This window comes from Aotus nancymaae, unplaced genomic scaffold, assembly GCF_030222135.1.
Source record: "Aotus nancymaae isolate 86718 unplaced genomic scaffold, 86718_ANA_hifiasm-v0.15.2.pri h1tg000012l, whole genome shotgun sequence".
NCBI lineage: Eukaryota > Metazoa > Chordata > Mammalia > Primates > Aotidae > Aotus > Aotus nancymaae.
Genome location: NW_026988423.1, coordinates 40,797,591 through 40,805,963, shown reverse-complemented (window position 1 = coordinate 40,805,963; position 8,373 = coordinate 40,797,591). Strand labels below are relative to the sequence as shown.

Here is an 8,373-nt window from a genome sequence, read left to right as displayed (position 1 = left end):
TTTTTTTTTTTTTCTCATTTAAGTGGTTGCTGAAGCTTTGTGTACAGAATTCCTCAGCTGGTTCCAAAAAATCTGGCTTTTTGTTTGAGTCCAAAAATCATAGAAGCCAGTTACTTTGTAAACAGGTACTTCTGATCTCTCAGAGGGAGGAGAAGAGCTGGGAGGAGGAAGGCGGATCTGGAATATTTTCCTTCATATGGCAGCTGCATAAACCACAGGGATCGTTGGTAGAGACTTAGCACCCAGCAAATTCTTCTTGGAGAAGGAATGGGGTCAAAGGCCAAGTGGCTGTTACCTGTGCCCTGGGCCGTCCCAACTCAAGGGGCATAATTGCTGCTCTAGCTGTGAAATACAGAATGCCAGATAAGATGAGGACACCACCAGGATGCAGATCAGCACAAAGACCTTCCGGAGCCAGTAACCCCAGAGCCTCAGCTCCCCAGTGCTCCCAGACTCCTCCTCCAGCTCATGCTCACAGACAGCATTCTCTGCAGTGGGAGAGCAGTTCAGCAGCTTCTCAGGGCAGGCAGGACCCCAGTCCGGCATGGGCCATGCCCACCTCCTGCCATTTTCAGAGACTACTTGGGCTCTCGACTTTTCAGGCCCTGGAGGCTTCCTGGAGGGGAAGAAACTGTCTGTGGAGTCCACGGATGCTGGAGGGGGACGAGGCATGTTGTCTGGGAAAGACAGGGACCTGGAGGACGGGCATACCTTTCTCCACTTCATTTCAGGGATGAGGACTTCCAGAGACTCAGGTTCCTCTGGAAATTCTATTATGCTTAGACTCTTCCTGCTGGAAGGCTGTAGGTGGGTGCAGACTCACCTCAGCAGCTCATACACACTGTCCCGGGAGAGCAGTGACACAAAGATACACTTCTGGCTGGTGGTAGTGGTGATGGCCAGGCTGTTGGGAAGGAGCCGTGCCAGTTTGTGTTTTTTAATCATTTGCAGACACCACAGGAATGACCACCTTGATATCCTTGCCAAAGATGCTGGCGTGGAAGCAGAGCCAGTTGTTGGGAGATGTAGAGCCGGCCCTGAAGAAGGAGGTCCCTCTGGAGGGCAGGGGAGCACACTTTGAGAACCACTTCCTCCAAGGGAACATCCTTAAACAGCCTGTGGTATTGCTGGCTGTATTTATTCAGTGGTATCCCTTCCCGGCCACACTTCTTCATCTCTTCACCCTTCAAGCCTTCTGGGCAGTGCAGACTGCAAAGGAGACATTCCATTTCGGGGACAAGGACCCCAGTCCTGCCCATGCGTCCTCAGTGCCAATTCTGCCCTGGCCTTGAGCCAGAAGCTTGGGGCAGAGATCGGAGACTAGGGCCCTTCTCTGCAGTCCGGGCTCCTGAACTCTATCTGGTTTCTCTTTGCAGGACACAGGACTGTTCAAGTCTTTCTGTGCATTCGCTGGTTGCCGCCTGCCTCGGCGGCCTCACTCTGGCTCACAGCGGTCACCGCGGCGCCTGCACCCCGCGCCCCCAACCACGCGCCGGGGTGTAAGAGATTTTTTTTTTATCTGGGAAAGATTCATATTCCTCTTCCCAAGAATTATCCCATTAATTATTATTAAACTTTTACTAGAAGTGTTGTACATGCTCACTGCAGCAATCACAGATAAGACAAAGTTTACTTAAAATGCAAATGCCCAGAAATTAGAAATGTTGTCATATTTTGTACACACTTTTTCTTAACACGAGACCATAGTATGTTTGTGTGTATGTATAATCAAACTGATTCTTTTCCTTGCTGACTGTAACAAAATACAGCTTCGCACAATCTATTGTCACATTCAACGGTCACCTATTATTCCGCCCTTGGCTGGAACAGAAATTTATTTATAGAATTCATTCTATCTGCTCTTTTTAAAATAAGTGCTGCAAAAAAAAAACAAAGTGCATGTATCTCTACTTCCTAAGGGTATTTTAGTATGATGGAATTGATGGGTAAAGAGTATACACTTTTTTTTTTTTTTTTTTTTTTTTTTTTTTTGAGATGAAGTTTCGCTCATTACCCAGGCTGGAGAGCAATGGCGCAATCTCGGCTCACCGCAACCTCCGCCTCCTGAGTTCAGGCAATTCTCCTGCCTCAGCCTTCTGAGTAGCTGGGATTACAGGCATGCGCCACCATGCCCAGCTAATTTTTTGTATTAGTAGAGACGGGGTTTCACCATGTTGACCAGGATGGTCTCGATCTCTTGACCTCGTGATCCACCCGCCTCGGCCTCCCAAAGTGCTGGGATTACAGGCTTGAGCCACCGCGCCCGGCCAAGAGTATACACATTTTTTAAATGTAGCACTTACCACCGAATTGTCTATTTATAAAGTCAGCAGCAACTTACACTTTAAGCGGCAGCACAAAGCATCCTCACACATATTGCGGACGGAAAACAGTTTCATTCCTCTTTTAATTTAAATTCGTATACCAGAAACGCAAAGGATTTCTTCCTGTGTACATAAGTAACTTGCAAATCTGCAAAAAAGTTCTTTGACCACTTTTATTAGAGTTTTTATTTGATTTGAAAGAATTTCCTATAAAGATGCACTTTTCGTCTAATGTGTGTATATGTAACTTTTCATCTAATTTGTATATATAACTGAACATTATATATGTAATATATATGCTATACATACCAGTACTTATCACGATATATAATGAATTCCCTGTAAAATGAAAACACACTTCTCATCTGAATATAATATAGTAAATACTTTTCAAGTATGTTTTCTTTCATTTCTTTTTTTTTTTCTAATACACAGGCAGTTTTAATTTTTAGTTTGCTAAATCAACCTTCAGAATGCCTGCCTCTGAAGTCGTTCTTAGGAAGGCCTTTGTCAACATAAAATACACCTGTAAAATAAACATTTGTGTTTCCTTCCGATACTTTTCTCACTTGCATATGTAAAAGTTTCAATCTGTGTTCCATCAGGCACTCATGTTTATGATATAACATTAGTTTTCTTCAAAGAGGAGGCATTTTTTCATTAATAATTCATCCTTTCCTATTCATATCTGTGAACATTATCAATCCTTACATATATCATTTCAGTGTTTCTCGATTTCCTATTCTGTTCCATGCCTTCATCTGTATTTTCAGCTGTTAGTAAACAATTATAGAAATTAATAGCACATTTTAACATCTAGAGAAGCCAGTACCTTTTCAGTCCATTATAAAATTATTTTAAACGTCATCACAATAGTAAAAGACGGCGAGTGTTGTGCAAAAGTGTTAAAACCTTTACATTTTCGTTCGGTTTATGTAAAACTGATACACACAGAAAGAGTTCACATTTTGAGAAAAATGTGTCTCCTCATTCAAGAACACAAAACCCACCTCCCACTTCCAAGTTTCCCTCTAAAACCTTCAGTAAAGAACCGAGCAGTTTTATCTGAGAAATTTTCGCCTACTGAAAATGACTCCCGGTATTTTTGATAGGGGAATGAGTTCTCTCAGTAGGGACCTCCTGTAATGTATAACACACCATGTTTTACACGTGAACGTTAAAAATAACAACGCTGTATATGCCTAACTTTGTGAGTTAAATCACTCACCTCCTCCACCAGGTGCTCCAGCAGGGGAATTAGGAGGATAAAGCAGCTGAGGCTCCTTTGCCTCCGCTGCTCCGAGGGTGCCCGACGCCCTCCAAGGCCCCGTTCCAGGGGGGAAGCCGGGCCTCGGGAACCTTCCACCCGGGCTGGGCCCCGCTACCTGTGCGGCTTGTCTGGGCGTCCAGGTCTCCGCTCCTGCGCGCCAGGCAGCTCCACCTCCACAGCGTCGCCCCTGAGAGCCGCCCTGTGGATCATCCGCGGTTCCGCGTCCCGCAAGCGGTGTAGACGGGGTCTGTGGAGCCCAGGACCTGAGGGTCTGCTCTGCCTTGGCCCCTGGCTCCGAAGCGGAGGAACTTCTTCAAGGTGGTGACTTCTCAGATCCCCAACAGCCAGTTCCCAAGCCGTGGCTCCTCCCACCCCCACCTGAGCCACCCCCACCTGAGCCAACCCCGATCTGCGATCCCAAATCTGCCTTCTAACCCAGAATCCGCTATCCAGCTGGGTCCATCACAGCCTTCAGCGGCAACACCTGCGGCCTCCGACCTCTCAGACGGAGGGAGCCCCGCAAAGCCGTTACGCGCGCCTGCGCCACGGTGGCCGCCGGGCTCCCGGAAGCCGCTCCCAGGTGCGCGCAGGCAGGTGGGGCTGCAGCTCCGGGCAGGCATCGCTGGGCTCCGTGTTCTCCCGTGCTCGCCCGGGCTGCGGGAGGACCACAGGTGCAGGATCAGGCGCGCATTTTATATCACAAACATGAGTTCCTAATGGAACATTATCAATCCTTACATATCTCATCTAAGGGAGGAGGGGGAGGCCTGTCTGACCCTGCGGCCGCCCCACTTCTCAAAGGGAGATCAGGTCTGGCATGGGCACTGGAGAGGCTTCGCCGATGGCCTGGCTTCAGTGCTGAAACTCTGGCCCCGGGGTCTGTCTGGCAGGTGTCACAGAGCGGGAGACGCACAGAAAGTCAGGGGCTGCTCCTTCCCCCACCGGCCCCCCACTGCTGCCCATGCCGGATGCGCAGTTTGAGGGTGCAGTTCTGGTACTGGTGTGGGATGGTGGAGCTTCCCTTGGGTGGCATCAGGGTCGCCGAGTGCACAGCCCATCTGGCCTGAGGGTCCGCTCCTTTTGGACACCTCTCCGGATCCTGGGCCCCTGCGCTGGGCGCTCTGCATCCACACCGATGAGACTGAGCGGCTGCTGGCAGCCGGCCACCTGACTTTTCCCCCTGGGTGCCCAAACTTGGGATTCCTGCTGCTGGAGGTGTGGGCCTGGTCTGGGGTGTCTAGCCACTTGCTGCTCCCATGCCACGTCTAGGCTGCAGGGGTGATTCGGGTGCCAGTGGTGGATGGGGGGCCGGGTACCTGATGTCCTCAGGGTCAAGTGCATTGCCCGCCCACCTGAGGGTCTGCTCTGCCTTGGCCTCCTCCAAGAGTGCAGTGGCCATCAGGTGGCAATTTAGGAATGTTTAAATTGAAGGAAATATTCTTTCTCTCTCTTTGAGAAATAAGTGGTGATTTTGTTTTGTTTTTGATACTCAGCTACAGCACAAAACAAAGGTGATGCAGAGGCGAAGAACCACAGCCAGTTCCTCTATTGATTACCTCCAGACATAAATGTTCAACATAACTGCTTTGCTTGTCACTTTCACCTCAACACTTACATATGCCTACAGATCTGTTCAATCACAAGTGTTGGATTTAGTTATTTAATACACAATTATTTCATAATAATTAAATACCCAAACTACTTTTAATAGTCTACCATCTCTGCAATCCTGAATTGTTCATTTTTTCTTTATAAAACCATTGCTATAGTAAGATCAAAATCACAAAACTCACATTTCGTTGGGTTTTAAAAAAAATTAAAACATATTATACATAAAAGATGATAAGATGTATTTGTTTCATCATAAAAATTATGGGTTTGCAAGATTTTTTATGTTTAGCTACATTGCTATGATTCTTTAACTTTGACCCCTCAAATCTTATGTCCTCACATTTCAAAACCAATCATGCCTTCCCAACAGTCCCACAAGTCTTATTTCAACATTAACTCAAAAGTCCACAGTCCATAGTCTCATCTGTGAAAAGGCAAGTCCTTTCCACCTGTGAAGCTGTAAAATCAAAAGCAAGCTAGTTGCTTCCTAGATACAATGGGGATATAGGCATTGGGAAAATACAGGTGTTCCAAATGTGAGAAATAAGGGGGTTACAGGTCCCATTCAAGACAAGAATCCAATAGGGCATTCAAATTATAAAGTTCTAAAATAATCTCCTTTGACTCCAGGTTTCATATCCCTAACCCTAGCCCTAACTCTAACCATAAACCATAACCCCAACTTTAAGACTAACCACAAACCCTAAGCCTAACCCTAAGCCTAACCCTAACCCTAACCCTAACCCTTTGACTCCAGGTCTCATATCCCTAACCCTAGCCCTAACTCTAGCCATAAACAATAACCCCTAACTTTAAGACTAACCACGAACTCTAAGCCTAACCCTCCTCTAACCCTAACCCTAACCCTAACCCTTTGACTCCAGGTCTCATATCCCTAACCCTAGCCCTAACTCTAGCCATAAACAATAACCCCTAACTTTAAGACTAACCACGAACTCTAAGCCTAACCCTCCCCTAACCCTAACCCTAACCCTAACCCTTTGACTCCAGATCTCATATCCCTAACCCTAGCCCTAACTCTAGCTCTAAACCACAACCCCTAACTTTAAGACTAACCACAAACCCTAAGCCTAACTGTGCCCTAAACCCTAACCCTAACACTGACCATAACCCTGACCCTCTAACTCTAACCCCTAAAACCTAAACTTAAACATAGCCCTAGCCCTAACCCTAATGCTAAGCCTTGCCGTAGGCCTAACTCTAACCCTAACTCTAGACCTAATCCTAACCCTAACCCTCACACTAACCCTAACCCTAAATACTAAGCCCAACCCTAACACCTACCCCTAAACCAACCAACCCTGCCCCAAACCCTAATCCTAACTTTAACCCCCAACCCTATTTCTAAACCTAACCCTAACCCTAAAACCCTAATACTTACCCTAACCACTGCCCTAAACCCTAACCCTAATTCCTACTCTAAACTGTAACCCTGAATGCTAACCCTTAATCCTAATCCCTAACCCTAACCTTACTCCAATTACCCTTAACTCTAAATCTAATGTAAGCTTAACCCTCAATCATGAACGCTAATGTTACTTTTACCCACTCTAATCCTTACTTTAAGCTAAACCTACTCTAACCTGTATATAACCCCAATCCAAAATCTCACTAAAACTTTCACCCTAACCCTTCACTGTAATTCTGACCTGTCAACCTAACCCTATTAGTCAACCTAATCTCACCCTCTAATCTCTACTGGAGCTCTCAGCCACCAACCTGAACCTCCTATCTTGGAGCCCTTAAACCATAATCTTTAACTGCTAAACTCTTAGCCTGTAAAGCCCTATGTCCTGATTGTGTCATACCCTTGCACACTAACTCTGTAAATAGTAACCACAATCTATACCCAATCCCACCCTGATCCATCCTACACAGTGTTACGCCATTTCAAGGACTGAAATCTACAGATCTATAACCTCAGAAATGCAGACTTAGTAATCCTCAACAAAATAATAGTAAATTTAAACCAACAGCATTTGGAAAGGACCAAACAACATGAACATGATTTCTTTATCCTAGAATAGCAACACTGGTTCCACACACTAACGCCATCAATGTAGTATACCGTATTATTAGAATGAATGGAAAACACTCCATAATTCTCTCAACTGATGCAGAAAGGGCTTCCGACAAAGTTCAACATCATGTCACGATAAAAAACACTCACAAACCTAGAAATAGAAGGACATTTCTTAAACATGATAAAAAGCAATTTTGTAAAACCAACAGTAAACATACTCAATTGTTATCACTGAAAGGTTTACTCCTAATAGAATAACAAGGCACAGATACCTACTTTTACTCTTATATTCATATTGGAAGATACAGGTAGGGCAATTATGCAAGAAAATAAAATAACAACTATTCAAGGATCAATTATCACCTGGTCTCATACATAGAAATTCCTAAGGAATGTTTAAAAAATTATTAGTGATAGTAAACAAATTGGGTAAACTTACAAGCACAATACCAATACAAAAATCCATTTTATTATATTATTATTATTATTTCTTTTTGAGATGGAGTTTTCCTCTTCTCACCCAGGCTGGAGTACAATGGCATGATCTTGGCTCATTGAAACCTCCATCTCCCAGTTTCAAGCAATTGTCCCACTTCAGGCTCCTGAGTAACTGGGATTATAGGTATACACCACCACACACAGATAATTTTTGTATTTATAGTAGGGATGGGTTTTGTCATGTTGCCCAGGCTGGTCTCATACTCCTGACCACAGGTGATCTGCCTTCCTTGGCTTCCCAAAGTGCTGGGATTACAGGTGTGAGCCATGGCAGCTGGCAGAAAAATCCATTTTATATGTATACACTAGCAGTGAATAATCTGAAAAGGAAATTATAAAAATTTCACTTTAAATAAGACCAATAACAATAATAAGGAATAAATGTAAAAGGGCAAGACTTAGATGAGAAAAATTATAAAACATTGCTTAAGGAAATTAAAGCCCAAATAAATGTAAAAACATGTTACATTCATGGATTTGAAGACGGTATTTGTCAAGTTTGCCAAACGACACAAAGCAAACTACTAATTCAATGTTATTGCTACAAAAATCCCAAAGGCCTTGGGACGGAAATGGGAAAGCTAATCCCAACATTCATATAGAATTTTAATTCACCCTCAATAGCC

At 44.7% G+C, this 8,373-nt stretch overlaps 1 pseudogene; it reads right to left on the bottom strand.

Annotated features, from left to right (window-relative positions):
• Positions 1-2,375, bottom strand: LOC105715018 (GRAM domain-containing protein 2A-like; annotated as a pseudogene).
• Positions 2,376-8,373: the final 5,998 nt, after the last annotated feature.